Genomic DNA, 19,480 nt, shown 5'->3' with positions numbered 1-19,480 from the left:
ATTCATGTACTTGTCAAGACACCCCTTAAAAGTCATTATCATATTTGCTTCCACACCTCCCCCGACAACGACTTCCAGGCACCCACCACCCTCTATGTAAGAAACTTGCCTTGTACATCTTCTTTAAACCTTACCCCTCGTACCTTAAACTGATACCTCCTAGTAATTGATTCTTCCATCCTAGAAAAAAGCTTCTGACCATCCACTCTGTCCATGCCTCTCATAATCTTGTAGACTTCTATTAGGTCGCCCCTCAACTTCCGTCATTCCGTGAAAACAAACCAAGTTTCTCCAACTTCTCCTTACAGCTAATGCCCTTCGTACCAGACAACATCCTGGTAAATTTTTTCCATACCCTTTCCAAAGCCTCCACATCGTTCTGGTAGTGTGGTGACCAGAATTGAACACTATATAAGTTCTATAAATCTGCAACATGACTTGCCAATTTTTAAAATCAATACCCTGGCGGATGAAGGCAATCATGTCATATGCCTTCTTGATTACCTTCTTCACCTGCATTGCCACTTTCAGTGACCTGTGTATCTGTACACCTTTTGTCTATCAATACTCTTAAGGGTCTGCCATTTACTGAATATTTCCTATCTGTATTAGACCTTTCAAAACGCATTACCTCACATTTGTCCGGATTAAACTCCATCTGTTAGCTCTCTGCCCAAGTCTCCAACTGATCTATATCCTGCTGTATCCTTTGTTGGTCCTCATCGCTATCTGCAAATCAACCAACTTTAATGAAGTTTGCAAACTTACTAATCAAACCAGTTACATTTTCCTCCAAATCATTTATATATATTACAAACAGTGAAGATCCCAACTTGTTCTTAGGAACATCACCAGTCACAGCTCTCCATTCAGAAACGCACCCTTCCATTGCTACCCTTCTATGACTGAGCCAGTTCTGTATTCATCTTGCCAGCTCACCTCTGATGCCACACAACTTCACCTCTGCACCTGTTTGCCAGGATGGACTTTGTTAAAGGCCTTACTGAAGCCCATGTAGACATCATCCACTGCCCTATCCTCATCAATCATCTTTGTCACTTCCTCCTTTGTGACAAAATTCTGGCCCTCTGTGTTAAAATGAAAGCCCTCCTGCATTGGTATAACACCCACCTTTAATTCCTCAATCTATCTCCAGTTCCACATCCAAATAATTAATTGTTTGAATATTTATACATGTTTTCTCCCATCTGCCCCTCAGCCCCCCGTATATATATATTGATTATGATAACTTCACCTAATTCTTTGATCCCCTCATATCCCATGTCTTGGCTATGCAGCTTCATCTCCAATATTATTCACTTGTCCTTATCATCTGACACTGTGCTTATCTTTTTTCAAGTCCATTGTCATATATTTCTGATCAAAAAACTCAGCTTCTACTCTTTCACTCTCACTAATTTGACTTCTGGTCCCACAATCTACCCTATGGTGAAAGTGTCGGAATTATTTTTTTGGATTTTTCTCATCCTGTTGTCCCAACTTTGTCTAAAAATCAACAAAAGTTCCCTTTATTGGCATAAATTGGTCAGCTAAAGTGGGTCTGCTCTCGCAATGCTCTCTGTCCACTCACAGCTCAAAAGCCAATTGTATTTTCGCTTATACCTTCCTGCAATAGGAAAACAGTGAGGAATAAAAACTCTGTCCAATTTTGTCCTTAACCCTGGAGCGTTGAGCCAACTGCAATATCCATACTGTCACTTGAGCTGAGATTAATTATCCACAATTCATTTGGATTGACCCAAGGACTTTCTTGCTAGATTATGTCTCAGCGACTCACGGGATAGAATCACTTGAGATGTCAGGGCTGACACTCATTTTTTATTACAAAATATTGGTCTATTCCCAGACTGAAATTTAAAATTATACTGGAATAAAGTTAAATTCCCTGAAAAAGTAATTTGCCACTGAATCTCTTAGTTCAATTCTTCATGAACATTAATTGTTAATGACAACATACTTTTAAATTGTCTATGAAATAATGATGCTTGAATTAGCTTCTCTTGGTAATAAAATTTTCTATGCTGGAAGCTTTTGGGAAGAATTGTCAACTGATTGAAAAGAAGTCTTGCCAATAAAGCAAAAGCAAAATACTGCGGATGCTGGAAATCTGAAATAATAACAAAAAATGCTGGGAAATCTCAGCACATCAGGCAGCATCTGCGGAGAGAAATGTTCAGGTCAAATACCTTTCATCAGAAATGATCTCTGTCTTGCCAAACAGTTAGATGGGTGCTTTTTTTTTAGTATGCCCGAAGTCACACACACTTTTTTCTATCCTTTGGGGAATAGCAGGGAAGTGTTGGAATGATTGCCGAGCTGATTATCAGCCCTTATGAACACTCCTTCCATGACGAACAGGTCCTGGCATTGGACTCAAACCCAAAGCTTCTGAACCAGAGATAAGGGCACTACCACTCTGCCACGAGACTTCCTATTGGGTGCCCCTGAAGACACAAGGACAAATTTCTTGCAAAAATGCTGCTATGATAAGCTGCAACAAATCTATTATTTTCATGCCTTATTTTTTATTCATCCATGGGACATGAGCATCACTGGCTGTTCAGCGTTAATTGCTCATCCCTACTTGCCTTTGAGAAGTTGGTGGTGAGCTGCCTTCTTGAAATACTGACACATTTGAGGGGCTCTCTTGGTCATTTCAGAGGGCAGTTGAGAGTCAACCACATTGCCAGAGTCACATGTAGGCCAGACCAGGTATGGACAGCAGATTTCCTTCCCTAAAGGACATTAGTGAACCAAATGGCTTTTTCCAACAATCAACAATTGTCATCAGTAGATTCTTAATTCCAGGTTTTTTTCATTGAATACAAATTCCACCAACTGCAATGGTGGGATTTGAACCCAGGTCTCCAGAATATACGCTGAGTTTCTGAATAATACCACAAGGCCATTGTCTCCCTTTACGAATGAGGCAGCACAATGGAGCAGTAGTTATCAATACTGCCACACAGCTCCAGGGAAGTGGGTTCGATTCTGGCCTGGGATCTGTTTGTGCAGAGTTTACACGTTCTCCCTGTGTGTGTGCCTGCATTTGTGGTTATGCTCGATGTAGTGTAATGCCCCTTAAGCTATAAGCCACTGGTGACAAATTTGTGACCTGTTCCAGGAATGACTAGCTACACAAATGGACCTGTGCACTACCAGTTACAGGTAGGTTGAGAGAGAGAAATGTCCTCAATGGCGGATGTAACAGGAAGCAAGCAAAATAATTTATTTCTTAATGAGTGTCCTTTCTCTTTCTTTTCCTTCACTCGTCTTCCCCTTTAAGGCAGTTTAAGCAAGTATCCACCTTTATTCAAGGCAGCTGGATTGAAAAGGAATACAGATTTCACATTATGAAAATATAGACATAATTACACCTTGGAAAACATATATTCATCAAGATCAGGGACGTTAGTTAAGGGAGAAGGAACACACATTTCCATTTAAAATCCCTTTTGTCATTAGCTGCTGCAGTCTCCTGGAGTTTGCTTGATTGCCTTAGGATGCTGCAGATGAATTTCTGAGTTTTTCCTACATTGGGCTCAGTTTACTTCTTTTTTTGGAAACCACATTGGCGAGGGTATTGATGGTTGATATGCAAATTTACCAAGGTCAATTTTAATTTGAGGCAGGAGAAGGGTGTGGGGAGTTAAGAGAAGACACAGCAGAGTTCATTAGCATTTTGGATATCCGTTTCTTATCCAAAATCAGCATATCATCAAGGCCAGTCACAGGAACAGGAATAGAGACAACAGCGAGACACTGATGGAGACAAGCAACATCTATTCTGCCATGCCCACAAGGACTATCTTTTAAAACTTAATAAACTTAGCTTATCTTAACCTCTCTGACTATTCTGCTGCTTCCCAACATGTTTCCAGGGCTGGTTTGACTCTGGGTTGGCCTCAAGCACAGTAAAAAAAAATGTTGTGGTGCAGATGATGTAATTGACTTCATATTCACATTCAAATTAGACCCCAATTTGCCTTTGCTATAATCTTGGCAGATATGAAAGTCAGACAATAGGAAAAGTTGCAAGACAAAAACAGAGTGATTTCCTGTCATAAAAATTAACCTTCACTGGTGGGTAGAGCAAAAATGAGCTGCCTTCTTATATCTTCTTCTTCTGTCTTCTCTTCATATGTTTGCATTATATTTGTCATATTTTGGGATTGTCTCTTTAATTTAAGGTAAAATGGGGAAATGAAGGGAGTCAACTGAACTGCACTGAATTTTGGCATTCAACAAATCTGAGTGGCTTAGTTATTAACATTTTAAAGGGGGATCCTTGTTATCTTACTGGAGAGGATATTCTAGTCATTCATACCTGTTAAAGGCAAGAGAAGAGCAGCTAACTGCTAACTGTGGTTAGAATGTTAGTCTCGAAATGATGCAGCAATGTTAGATTTTATAAACAATTACACTTTGAACTGTCTGTGTAATTCAAGATAGAATGGAATGCAGATCCAGGGGATAAACAATTAGCATTCATACCTAGATACAGGGCCTATGTGATTCACACTGCCATGGAAATGGGCATTGGGAAGAGAAGTGTCCACAGCAAGTTACTAAAGTAAAAACAGAAAATGCTGGAGAAATTCAGCAGGTCTGGCAGCATTTGTGGAGCAAGAAACTGAAATAACATTTTGAGTTTGTATGACATTTCTTCAAGCTATTGTAGTATTATGTTACAGGGTTTATAAGATATTGCTGAACATCATTGACACAAGTACATCTGCAGCTAACTGAGAGGCTGAGAGTGGGAACCAATCATGCATCTGAAGCAGAGAAAGCATTGACCGTATTTTCCACCATCCAGAATGTAGATGGTAACTCATTCTTGGATTGAAGCAACCAAATTGTGAGAATTTAAAGGAGAATAGAAGGCTAGGGATATGGAGTCAACAATATAACCCTCAAGTAAAGGTCAATTCTGGGTTTAGAAGTTACCTAACTTTAAAAGGGGAAGAAAAGAAGCAGGCCATTGGGAGTAGGGAATAGCTTAGGATTTGTTTGGACTGAAGAGAAAGTGAAAAGTATAACCACTGCAGAACACTTTTGAATGTGGAAAGTTAAGTGAGATAATTTCTTTTCTGTAGTTTAGAATATAAGTTGTGTACAAAATAGTGTTTAGAGAATATTGCTTTTAATTTGCTTGTTACAGTAAAAATTGTAAAACTTGAAATTTTATCCTGTGATTTTTCAGCCTTGCAATCTCTGAAACAGCCACCCCTCTCCATTGTGCTCCATTTTCCCTGTCATGTAACAACCTAATGAGGTCTTCAAATATAACCTTTATTAATAACCTTCATACTCCTTGTCAAAGTCAGCACCATTCTTCTATTAATCCAGAAACCTTTCCAAACTCCTGCAACAGCACTCAATTCAAAAATTGCACAAAATCTGCACCAGTAAAAGGTCATAAGCACCCGTGCTAGAAGTCCCATGGTGAACATTTGATGTTGTGTTAATGAGTGTGTGTTTTTATTTGTGGGGGTGGGGTGGAGGGGGGGGTGGTGTGGGTGGGTCAGTAGGGGTGTGTTCCTGGTGCAGCACAACAAATGTTCAGCCAGCATTGATTAAGAGAGGGATTAATAGAATCTGAAATTCAAAATGGCAAGTTGTGTACCAAAACCAGTGTTACACAATGTTTGACATTATGATCTAGCTGCTCAGTATGCTTCCAGCGCATGCACAACAGATGCACAGCACTGCACACTGAAGTGAGCCCAGAACTTTCAAATAGGTTAATCTTATTAGCACTGCACTGTTTCCGTTGGTCAAAATAATCTCCCTCGCATTTTTTTAAGCAGTTTATAACAAATCTTGAATGCCCAGATATGCTCAATAACAACCTTGGCAGAGTTGCTACGGATGTGTTTGTTGGCTGAGTTCCTTGCAATTTCGATGAACAAAAAAAGAGGCTAGGAAGCTTACTCTGAACTTGTTAACTTTAATTCTTGCTGTCATCATCAATGGTGCCTGAAGCATTTTACCACACCATTGCCTGTTCCCTTCCACATATCAGGTACATTGTTCAACTTGAACAAGTTGCATGCATTTACCAAGAAAACATATGCTCTAGTCAAAGGTCATCTCAATTAAGCATTTGAAAAATCAATGCAATGACAAAGGATGAGTCAACCATAACTTGAGTGGGAGGAATCATGCAGTATGTGAATCAAAAGAAAATTCAAAGAATGTAAGATCAGAAGTTGGTGTATTTACTGTTCTGACATAAAAGTCTCAGGAGGAAAATGGGATAAAAGCCCAAAAATTGAGAGACTCCATTAGCAGTGGAGATAGAAGCATGAATTGGAGAATTGCATGAAGGGCAGTTACATAAACAACTCCCAATTTTCAGCCCATTCATATCGAGGATGCAAAATCTTAGAAGACTCATTACGTTAAATGCAAGTCTTAGCATCAGCAACCACGAGGACAAATTTAATCTAATCCTCAGCGGAAAACAGTGGGAATGGAATTGGCTGCCTACCTTACAGTTTGCATTGAAGTCAGTGTTCAATAAAATGGAGTATCTGATGACATGGCTTTCAGTATTTAGTTGACGCTATTTCTGTTCATCCAGCATTGGATGTTAGGCAGGCTGTGGACTTTTTTTTGAATGGTTTAAGAATATACAATTTATTACAAAGCCCTTTTTGTTTTCATCAGAGACTTTTCCTGAATGCCCACATCCGTGCTGATCATGGGCCTGACCCCAATATGAACTTATCTTTCTCTTTGAGATATCAGTGGTCCAATTTCATAGTTTTAGTATTTTCTGTTTTTATTTCAGATTACCATAGTTGATCTTTTTCTCCATATCATTGAATGAAGCATATAAAATACTGTCAGTAACCATTGCTGAAAGTAAAGAGGTGTGCAAGGTTAAGAGCAAAGAACAAAGAAAATTTCAGCAAAGGAGCAGGCCCTTCGGCTCTCCAAGCCCGCACTGACCATGCTGCCCAACAGAACTAAAACCCGCTACCCTTCCAGGGACCATATCCCTCCATTCCCATCATATTCATGTATTTGTCAAGACACCTCTTAAAAGTCACTATCATATCTGCTTCCACTACTTCCCCCGGCAGTGAGTTCTAGACCCCACCACCCTCTGCATAAAAAACGTGCTAAAGACTACAACTTTTCTAACCACTTTCATGAAGAGACATGTAAAAGTTTTATCTCCAAAGATCCTTCTCTTCACCAACTCAATGCACGATTTAGGAAAGGATACGAACATAGCAAGTGAGCATAACAAATTATAAATTTTATTCTTAAACTACTGTTGGCCAGGCTATGTACACTCAACACCCTTTTGAAATTACAATATATATATTACTGATACCCAGAGAAGTGGACAGCATGTAATCAAGATAACAGTCTGAAGATGTATTGATAGTATTTGTGGTGACACTTTAGGCAGAGTTGTGAATTTGCACCTGATATGTGTTCAAGGAATGTAAGAAAAAAACACATTTGCCTCATCTGGCAATTCTATATTAACGGGTCTTTAAATAGTTTCTGGAACATTTGATATGCTTGTCATATATTACATGAAAATTCATACATGCAAATTGTCATTCTCATTCTCACCTGTGTGAATTGAACTGTGATCACACCCATATGGTAAACTGTGTTAACTGGCTGGGACAAATTACTTAACTCTGATATTTGAATCAATCTCAAATCTAACAGTTTAACATTGTAAATTTCTGAGAGAATTTACAGCTGCCATTGCCATTTGGGAATATTTAATGTTTTTTTTTTCCTTTTGTTGCTTCGTTTTCCAAGTTTAAACCTTATTTTGACTGTTATGAAAACATTTGAATTGCATTTTGTTTTAAGTGATGCATCTGTGATATTGGAGAACTGTAGAAGAAATGGGCCACTTTCATTATGTGTAATTGTATTACTGAGATAGATTGGAAACACCAAGAGTATAAGAAAGGTAATATTACAAATTGCTGTGGAAAGCAAATGTTAAGATTGTATGATAATGAATCATTACCAAATGACCAAGAACTAAACCTCTGGGAAAAATAAATGAATGGCTTTCTGGGAAGAGAAGGCTAATAGACCTAATCGTTCACATGCAAATTAGAAAATAATGGATAAGGTTATGGCATATCATCACTATATGGTTTCACTATATGGTTTCGCTGGTCTGTCACTCGGCATGCTGGAGAAAGAATCAGCCTCACAGCGACCTGGCTTAAAGCATTGATGATGAGTATGCAGGGTTGATGAGTTACACATTTAGAACATTAAGATGAGTGGCACATTACGAGGTGCTTAGTGCAATGCAGCATTTACAGCAGAGAAACAGGCCATTCAGCCTAACAGATGCTTAATTGTCACCCAAATATCAGCCCACCCTTTTTCATCCAACCCTTTCAACATATCCCTCTATCCCTTTCCCTATTATGTCTTTATCCAAATGGTAATTAAATGTAGCTATGTTATTGTTCTCAACTGTTCCTTGTGGTAGTGAGCTCCACATTCAAAATGCTCCCTGAGTAAAGACATTTCTCTTGCCCTCCCGATTTGATTTGATTTGGTTTAGTTTTGACTTGATTTGATTTAGTTTTGATTTGATTTATTACTGCCACATGTATTAGCATACAATGAAAATTATTGTTTCTTGCGCTATACAGACAAAGTATGCCATTCATAGAGAAGGAAACGAGAGAGTGCAGAATATAGTGTTACAGTCATAGCTAGGGGTCTAGAGAAAGATCAGTTTAATGCAAGGTTCATTCAAAAGTTTGATGGCAGCAGGGAAGAAGCTGTTCTTGAGTCGGTTGATATGTGACCTCAGATTTTGTATCTTTTTCCCAACGGAAGAAGGCGAAACAGAGAATGTCCACGGTGCGTGGGGTCCTTAATTATGCTGGCTGCTTTGCCAAAGCAGTGGGAAGTGTAGACAGAGTCAATGAATGGGAGGCTGGTTTGTGTGTCACATCATTTTGTAGTTTCTTGCAGCCTTGGGCAGAACCAAACTGTGATATAACCAGAAAGAATGCTTTCTATGGTGCAACTGTAAAAGTTGGTGAGAGTCATAACTGACATGCCAAATTTCCTTAGTTTTCTGAGAAAGTAGAGACATTGGTGGCCTTTCTTAACTATAGTGTCAGCATGGGGGGACCAGGACAGGTTGTTGGTGATCTGGACACTTAAGAACCTGAAGCTTGCAATTCTTTCTAATTCATCCCCGTTGATGCAGACAGGGGCATGTTCTCCTCTAGTCCTGAAGTTGATGACAATCACCTTCGTATTGTTGACACTGAGGGAGAGATTATTGTTGCTGCATCAGTTCATCAGATTGTCTGTCTCATTCCTGTATTCTGTCTCATCATGGTTTGAGATCTGACCCACTACGGTGGTGTCATCAGCAAATCAAATTAGGAGGGAATTTGGCCATGCAATCATAGGTGTATAAGGAGTATAGTAGGGAGCTGAGAACACAGCTTTTTGGGGTAACTGTGATGACGATGATTGTGGAAGAGGTGTTGTTGCCTATCCTTACTGATCGTGCTCTGTGAGTTAGGAAGTTCAGGATCCAGTCACAGAGGGAGGAGCCGAGGCCCAAGCCATGAAATTTGAAGATGAGTTTTGTGGGAATAATGGTGTTGAAGGCTGACCTGTAGTCAATAAATAGGAGTCTGACATCGGTGTCCTTGTTATCTGGGTATTCCAGGGTTGAGTGCAGGGCCAGGGAGATGGCATCTGCTGTGGACCTGTTGCAACAGTAGACAAACTGTAGTGGATCCAGATAGTCCAGGAGGCTGGAATTGATTCATGCCATGACTAACCTTTTGAAGCACTTCATAATGATGGACGTCAGAGCCACCAGCCAATAGTCATTGAGGTACGCTGCTTGTTTTTCCTTAGGTACTGGAATGATGGACCTCTTCATAAGCAGGTAAGGACCTCAGATTTTTGTAAAGAGAGTTTGAAGATGTCTGTGAATATCTCTGCCAGCTGATCTGTGCAGGATCTGAGGGCTCGTCCGAGTACCCCATCCGGGCTAGTCGTTTTCCATGGGTTGACCTTCGAGAAAACTGCTCTGACATCTGCAATGATGATCTCCAGATACAGGTTCATCCAGGGCTTCCAGGGTGGAAGACATGCTGTCACTGACCTCTTGCTCAAAACAGGCATAGAATGCATTGAGTTCATCAGGGAGTGGTGCATTGGAGCGGCAATTCTACATGCCTTCATCTTATAGCCTGCTATGTCTTAATTCAACATACTGGGGACTACCTTAAGTCTGTGACTCCCAGTTCCTTTCAAATACCATTTTATTTTTCTCAAAGGCATTTTTTCATCAAACAGATGGTGGTGAAACTTTGAAGTTGTAAGGTCATGTTAATATCTCTGATTTATTAATATGCATTGAGCATCTCTTACTGTTTATACAATTTTTGCATTAATTTGCACCAATACTAAAGAGCTCTACACACTGGAACTGTACACAATCGATTGTGGTGAGCTGATTTGAAATAGTTGCACGCTGTAAACAGCAAAATAATTACTTTTTCTTATAAAGCACACAGCAAACAGCTGAAGTCAGTGTTCGTAGCAGAAGCCTGCTCAGTTGGCTGAGACTGGCAGTGGGAGCGATAAAGAAAGATCATTGGCCTTAGATTTGTGGTTAGAAGTGAAGTGACAGCACTCTGTTCTGACCACAAACAAAGCAGCCCACAACGATCTTTCTTGTATGGATTTCCGCTTTCCCAATGTCAGGTAGTATCTGGTACCAAGTCAAGTGGATCTCCAAGTGTCCAGCAACAGTATTGTCATCAAGCAGAATAAGAAGCCAAGACAGTATCCAGGCAATAAAATGCACTGATGTTTTCTCTTTGAATTCAAATGTTACAGAAAAGGAAATCAATGATCAGGATGGACACATAAATTAAGGTAAAAGATAAAATACTGTAAATGAACTTCAAAGTTTTTTTATTAGTGTCACAAGTAGGCTTATGTTAACACTGCAGTGAAGTTACTGTGAAAATCCCCAAATCACCACACTCCAGCATCTGTTTGGGCACACTGAGGGAGAATTTAGCATGGCCAATTCACCTAACCAGCACATCTTTTGAACTGTGGGAGGAAACCGGAGCACCCAGAGGAAACCCACACAGACAGGGGGAGAACATGCGGACTCCACACAGACAGTGATCCAAGCCGAGAATCAAACCCGGGTCCCAGTCACTGTGAAGCAGCAATGCTAATCACTGTACCGCCCCTGCAAAATTTTAATTTAAAAATGTGGCTAATTTTATTTTAATGAGAAATGTGTCATTCCACAAATATAAAATCATGTCAGGCTGGGTGCTTGGCATTAATTATGAACTTTGTTCACTGTTGGACAGCTCATTCACTTAGCTGTAACTTTTTAAAGGGTTTTTATGGTAAGACTAATAGTGTAAATGTGAAACTCCTTATCAGTTTGGTAATTTCTATTTGCTTGCCGTCCGTAGGAACTTGAACAGTGGGTACCTGGGAAGCATAGAATCACCAGGAGAAATTCCTGAATTATTTCCAGGTTTTGTTGTCAGTTTCAGAGGACAAATGGCAGTAAATGCTGATCATTTCACTGTCATTACTACTGCAAAATCAAAGCCATTCTCATGTAATTAAGACATCACTTGCATGGTTGGAGCAGAAGAGTGCTTTTCTGTTTTTATATTAGGATTACTTTTCTGCTTGCTCAATTTCTAAATCCAGTCTATGAGGTAGTCTGTTAAACAACAATGACAATGACAATTAATAGCACAGCAACAACTAATACACAGTAAAGCATTCCAAGTTGTGTTGCATGAATAATATCCAACAAAATTTGACACTAAGCAATGCAAAATGATCAAAAACTTGATCAGATAGGTCACCTTTATCAGGAGTGCTTTCAGGGAAGGAGAAGGTTAGAGAGGGGGAGAGTTTAGGGAGGGAATTTGGAAGCTCGATCTTATTGGCCCATTCATGCCACGGTCCCACTGCAGCAAGTTCGGAGAAATTGGCACACAGCCAATTCTCCGTTCACAGAATTGGGAAGTCGGCATGAATGGTGGTAATGTTCCGGCCCAAAGTTTATAGCCCTATCAGCAGCTTAAGGTCTGAGGCAGAGTGATTAAAATCAAGAATGCACTGGTGGTCAGAATTGGAAGGATGCAGAGATCTCCAAGGGCTGGTGGCAAGGGGCAGGTAACAGAGATAGGAAGGAATGATTTGATTTTGATTTGATTTGGTTATGCTTAATTATGTTTAATGAGACCACAAAGGGACTTGAAAACACGGATGAGAATTCTGAAGGTGAGGAATTGAAGGTGGGGAAACAATGTAGGTCAGTGAATAGTGGATGGTGGATGAACAGATGTGTGTTAGGACATAGCAGATGAATTTTAGCTGAACTTATGTTCATGTGGGGTAGCAGGTAAAAGGAAGGCTGAGGCCATTGGAGCCATCAAGGGCCCTATTTTGCCATGTTGATTCTAAGTGCTGGGCAGACTTAAAGCTGGGAGTGTTTCAGATCCGACTTTCAGACCCGTTCTGAGGTACACCCATTTGAGCTCTACTGAACAAATATCAGTGAATCCTAATCATTCCGCATAAGCATGTAGATGGAGCTTAACGCACCTGAAACTCTGAAACTCCAATCGGCACCTCCAATTGCACACGCGCAGAAACAAAATGATAGAATGCTGCTCCCTTGACCCCCACAGACACTGCCCCACACCCACAACATTACTGACCCCCTTATCCCCGTCATCTCCCCCTGCCACCCAGACTGCTCACTGCACCCCCCTTCCTCCCCCCCACAGGCCTCAGGCAGTGTGGCAGCATGTCCCTCTTCCTCCCATTGATCTCAGGCAGAGTGGCAGCGGACCGTCCCTTCCCCCTTACTGATCACAGGCAGAGTGGCAGCAGGCCCCTCTCCCCCCATTGATCACAGGGAGAGTGGCAGTGGATCCCCTTGCTCCACACTGATCACAGGCAGACTGGCAGCAGACCATCAAAGAACAATGAACAAAGAAAATTACAGCATAGGACCAGGCCCTTCGGCCCTCCAAGCCTGCACAGACCATGCTGCCCCACTGAACTTAACTTAACTAAAACCCCCTACCTTTCCAAGGACCATATCCCTCTATTCCCATCCTATTCACGTTTCCGCTTCCATACCTCCCCTGGCAACAAGTTCCAGGCACCCACTGCTCTCTGTGTAAAAAATCTGCTTAGTGCATTTCCTTTAGATCTTGTCCCTCGCACCATAAACCTGTGTCCCCTAGTAGTTGACTCTTCCACCCTGGGAAAAAGCTTCTGACTATCCACTCTGTCCATACCTCTCATAATCTTGTAGACTTCTATCAGGTCACCCCTCAACTTCCGTCGCTCCAGTGAGAACAAACCAAGTTTCTCCAATCTCTCTTTATAATTAATGTCCTCCACACCAGGCAATATCCTGGTAAATCTTTTCTGTACCCTCTCCAAAGCCTCCACCCCCTTCTGGTAATGTGGCGACCAGAATTGAACACTATATTCCAAATGCGGCCTAACTAAGGTTCTATAAAGCTGCAAATGACTTACCAATTTTTAAACTCAGTACCCCGGCAGATGAAGGCAAGCATGCCGTATGCCTTCTTGACTACCTTCTCCACCTGATTTGCCACTTTCAGTGACCCTGTGTACCTGTACACCCAGATCCCTTTGCCTATCAATACACTTAAGGGTTCTGCCAGTTACTGTACATTTCCTATCTGTATTAGGCCTTCCAAAATGCATTACCTGACATTCATAGAACATAGAACATAGAACATTACAGCGCAGAACAGGCCCTTCGGCCCACGATGTTGCGCCGACCAGTTACAAAAACTATGACCCACTAGCCTATACCAATCCCTTTTCGTCCATAAACCTATCCAGAGATCTCTTAAACGCCCCCAAACTAGACGCATTTACAACTGCAGCAGGCAGGGCATTCCAATCCCTCACCACCCGCTGGGATTCGTCCAGATTAAACTCCATCTGCCATCTCTCCACCCAAGTCTCCAACTGATCTATATCCTGCTGTATCCTCTGATGGTCCTCATCACTATCCGCATATCTACTAACCTTTGCGTCGTCCACAAACTTACTAATCAATCCATTTACCTTTTCCTTCAAATCATTTATATACATTACAAACAGCAAAGGTCCCAGCATGGATCCCTGCGGAACATCACTTGTCACAGCTTTGCATTCAGATTTGTGGATTTGAGATTAGTCATTATCTGAGTTTCGACAGAGGCAGAGACAGGCAGTGTAGAGGTAGGCAGTATTGTTGCATGAGCAGAATGGAATCAGAATCTTACCTCAGGGTTGGGTTATAATGTAAAGGTTGCATATAATTTGGTTCAACCTGTAGCAACCACAGCAGGTATTATTTGTTGAGCAAGCCTCATTCCAGAGTGAAACTTGTCTTACAATTCCTAACCTTATGGGGCAGCACGGTGACACAGTGGTTGGCACTGCTGACTCATAGCACCATAGACATGGGTTCAATTCAGGCCTCGGGTGATTGTCTGTGTGGAGTTTGCAAGTTCTCCGTGTCTGTGTGGGTTTCCTCTAGATGCTTCAGTTTCCTCCCCACAATCCAAAGATGCGCAGGTTAGGTTGAGAGGCCATGCTAAATTCACCATTAGTGTCAGGGGCCTGGGTAGGATTGTTGTCAGTGCAGGCTCAATGGGCCGAAAGGCGTCAGTCTGCCCAGTGGGTTTCTACGATTCGAACCTTGTTTTTGTATTTGGAAAATGAGGAAAGAAGGCTCACAGAAGGAGTATTACATTTAGGATCTTAAAAATTAGAAGAATTACTTCAAGAAGAAAAAAGAGTAAGTACACAAGACTAAAGTTACTCAGTTAAAACCATTTTACGAAACATCTGCCCAAAAATATCACTTGGTCAGAACATACAAGACATATCAACAGATTCATGTTCCTGGGGCCTAACCATATCTTCTTCACTATAGTTGTACAATCCCTCTATGCCTCCATCCCACACCACAAAACATATCCTTGCCTCCCTTATAGATTTTTAACTGTAAAAATCCAGTAATATTAAATTAGGCAAAAAATGCTGTCACTTTAATGAAACTAAACAACAAAACTTCCATTCTCCTGTGGAAATCCACAAAGGTTCAGAAACAACCTGCTTTCTGAAATAACGGCTAGGATTTTCCAACCCTTCATGCTAGAGGAATCTTCCAGTCCTGCTAATGTGAATGGAGGGTTTGAAAGTTCACCAGCCCCACCACAGTTTTCCATGGAACCGACAATCCATTGGAATCTCCTTTCACATTCGTGGAACCTAATATCCTCTCCGTGCGAAGGGTTGGAGAATTCCAGCCAAAGAATTTTCTGGCTTGAAAACTGGATAGCTGCTTCAAATCTCACACCTTCTCTCAACACAGAGCTGGTTTCAGGATGTCATCTCCACACAGTCACCATAAACTGACTCATTGTTGCTTAAAAAGCCCTTTCCTCTTTCAGCTCAGATTCTATTATACTCAAACTTCTTTGAACTCAAAGGATGGGATGTTATGGCCTCGCTCATCCTGAAACATTAAAAATCCTCCCAAGGTCACCAGACCTTTCTATTGTGCGCTCCTCACCCACTCCGATTCCCGTGGTGGGCAGGGCAGTAAAATTCTAGCCAATGTTTCCAAGATACAGAAAAAAATGTTGTTGATGATTCTCCGGCTATGACTAAATAATCGGTAGAGGATGGGGAGAGGCATTGATGACCCAATCACCCTTGAGCATTTTGAGGACTTTCATTAGCCAATTAATGGCCCACAAAAGGCTTTCATCCCACTGGGGAGAGGTCCATGCGATATTGGAAGTTTGGCAGCTTGACTGCACAGATTGGTGTCAGGCTAGGAATGGGGAGGGGTTATCCTTTCTGTAGGTGTCATGGGCACATCAGAGGCACTGTCCCCTCAAGGTCATTCCTCCTTTTAACCCTCCCCATGGCTTCTTGATTCTGCCCCTCTCACCTCCTCACAGGGATCCCCCATCCCAGGCTCTGCTTGGTTCCTCGTTGTGGTGAGACTCCTTGTGGTCCAATGGTGGTCACTGCTCCTGGTTGGCATTGCTGGCACTACACAACTGGTGACCATTTAGTTGCCAACATCCTTCTAAGATGTGAGCTCCTCTTGAGAAGGTGGCAAAACCCTTGTCTTAAAGCAATTAATGCTTGTCCCAAAGTTACATTGCTGTGGGCAGCCATCAGGATCATAGGCGGGTAGCTGCTTATTGACTTTTTAGCTGGGGGACTGGGTTCCCAATAATACCCAGCCCATGAATCTTCAAGAAAGATTTGGGAGAATAGAACATGTTCAAGGAAAATATTTTCCTATTTCCAGTTAGTTATGCATTGGTTTTGTGCAGTCTTGATTTCATCTGGATTGAATTTCTTTAGGAAAAGAACTATTTCTATGACTGCAATTAAATTGTCATGAATGTGCTATCATGCTATTAGGGAGTTTAAGGAAAACTGCTTGAAAAGTACATCTCTTCTTTCAACCTTTATGTTGACTAAAAGCCCTTTTTTTCCAAATGTAAATATGAAACAGACAACATGGCTCCTTTCTGTATTTATTCAAACCTTGTCAGATTTACATAAAGCTTTAAAGGGTATTTATTTATTAGTCACAAGTAAGGCTTGCATTAACGCTGCAATGAAGTTACTGTGAAATTCCCCTAATTGCCACATTCCGGCACCTGCTCAGGACAATACACCTAACCAGCACGCCTTTCAGACTGTGGGAGGAAACTGGAACACCCAGAGGAAACCCATACAGACACGGGGAGAACGTGCAAATGCCGCACAGATGTGACCCAAGCTGGGAATCAAACCCGGGGCCCTGGCACTGCGAGGTAGCAGTGTTAACCATTTTTCTACCATGCTACCCCTATCTCTAAAGCTGGCTACAAAGACTCATAAAAATACAAAATATCCCTCCAAGGATGTCCAGTTAAGGTGTGAAAAATCATTGGCTTCAGAGACAAAAAAAGAGAGGAAGGGATTTCAAAGAACCACAACGTAATTAACATCTTTAACCGGTGGCACAATGTTAATTAACATGGGAGCTATTGTTGTGTTTTTGGATTTACTGAAGGAGGCTGTAAGAAGATTGTGAGGCAATCTGAGACAGTAGCAACACACAACTCTCAGTCGAACCAGTCATGAGTCTCCGAGAAGAGTTCTGAGAGACATCAGAGGGGCTTTCTCTGTGCCACAGGGAGAGGAGGGTATTGAGAAAGCAACTGTTGTTCTGCTGAGGGGATCCTGGAAATCTTCAAGTGCTGTAGCCTTCTTGTTGAGGAACAAGAAACTTTCTCTCTTTTCCTCCAAAAATCAGCTTGACCTGGCTGAGTCCACCAGAAAAATGGCAAACTCCAACTGCTCAACGCAGAATCCACTGCGAATTCCAACTCCTTCACTTGGAAAGAAAGAACTCAAACAATGGGCTTAAAATCTCCTAGGGATTGCTTTGAAATGCCACTTTTTAAATATATATATATTTATCTGTTTTTAAACTTCCTATCTGTATTTTAATAACTTGATCAATTTTTTTCTTCAGTAATTTGCAGCAGTAGTTTTGTAATTAATTATTTTTATCTTGTTTAAGACAAAGCTTGTCTGCCGGGCTATTTGAAACTTATACATTAAAAAGGATGAACGTACACACACGGAGAGGACAGAATTCTTGGCCTGTTCACGTCAGTAGGATTCTCTGGTTCTGCCAGCTGTACACATCCTGCGACATAGATTGGCTTCAATGGGAAATCTCATTGACAGCGGTGGAACCAGATAAGGGCACATCCCCTCCCACTGCTGAGGGAGGCCACAGAACCTCACGCATATTCTTAGCTCACAGACCACTTTACAAGATTGTAACAAAATGCTCTGCTGACCTGAAATATTAAATCTGTTTCGCTCTCCACAGATTCTGTCAGACCTGCTGAACATGTCCCTGTATTTCCTGTTTTCTTTTAACATTTTCAGAGATTTTGCTTTTGCCCTTGTAAGTGTTCCCTAGCTTGTTGCACAAACATGCACTTCATGTATTCATGTTGGTGTGCAAACTATTTCTGTGGTCAACGTACATTTCTGTGAGTCATTGCACCTCTCAATGCTTTTATATGAAGGTCAGGAGCATTTTCTTTCACAATGTATGCTAAATTGTGCAAATAATGTTTGCACTTAATGAAGAGTTCTTGTTGACTGCTGTCTGCCCAGTGTTGGCTAAACCCATCATTAGCCATTTGCCTCAGGATCAACTAACAGGTATCTTCCCTTGGGCGTGGGTAAGCAGGCTGTCTTTAGGGATCAAGTTGATTCCGAGCTGATATGAAAGTGGTAAGAAATTGAAATGAAATTGATCTTCTGTCGGAGACTCAGTAATCCAATACTTGAGCTAGTTAGGACTGTGGTACTCTAGGGCGTCATTTAAGTTTAAAGGTTCCTTTAAGTGGAAATTGGATAGCGATTTGAAGCAGAAAAAAATACACATGAGAGCATGGGGCAATTGAAATAGTCCAGCAGAGTGTCAGTGTGGGCATGATAGGTAGAATAACTTCTGCAATGTTATAAACTTTTATAGCTGTATGGTTCAGTTGGTTCAACTTTAAAGGGTGTATTGGACAATAAGAGCATTGTATCAAGTAGAGTGGCATAACATTAACTGTTGAAAAGTGGAACTTAAGTCTTGAGTATTAAGTAAGAAGGGTGGCAATTCTTTGTGCTGGTCTCGCTCTGCGACTGTTACTTTTCCAGATGTGTGATTGTGATGATTATCCCTTTAAGAATTAATCTGCAGAGTAAGGGTCACATGACCTGGGAACTAATGGCAGAGCAGGATGGAGGTTGAAATTCCAGAATCTTCTCAAGAGCAGCTCGAGAAGGCTGCAAGCTTCTATACAGTCTTTCCCTTTACCCATAAATAAATGTATTGGTGTTTTTCCTGTAACTGGTGAACAAGAATTATTAGTGATGGAAAGTGAGTTCATACATTGTGTTAGTCTAGATTATGCAACTGTTTCTTCCTTACCATATTCCCCAGCCTTTACAATAAGTTTCAGGTCTCTAAGAGTTGAATCTGTACTCAGGTTTAATGATTGGACATGTGTCAACCAAATTTTCCGAGGATCAGAATACTGGGCTGGTATTCATTGGGCCATGCAGGCACTGATATATGGGCAACACAGTGGCACAGTGGTTGGCACTGCTGCCTCACAGCTCCAGGGTCCTGGGTTCGATTCCCAGCTTGTCTCACTGTCTGTGTGGAGTTTGCATGTTCTCCCCATGTCTAGATGGTTTCCTCCGTGTGCTCCAGTTTCCTCCCCCAGTCAAAAGATGTGCAGGTTAGATGCATTGGCCATCCTAAATTGTCCCTTAGTGTCTCAGGATGCAT

The sequence above is a fragment of the Carcharhinus amblyrhynchos genome, chromosome 1 (genome assembly GCF_965287045.1).
Source record: "Carcharhinus amblyrhynchos chromosome 1, sCarAmb.v2.hapA, whole genome shotgun sequence".
Classification (NCBI taxonomy): Eukaryota; Metazoa; Chordata; class Chondrichthyes; order Carcharhiniformes; family Carcharhinidae; genus Carcharhinus; species Carcharhinus amblyrhynchos.
The sequence above is the reverse complement of the archived record's forward strand: the minus strand, read 5'-3'. Positions refer to the sequence as shown.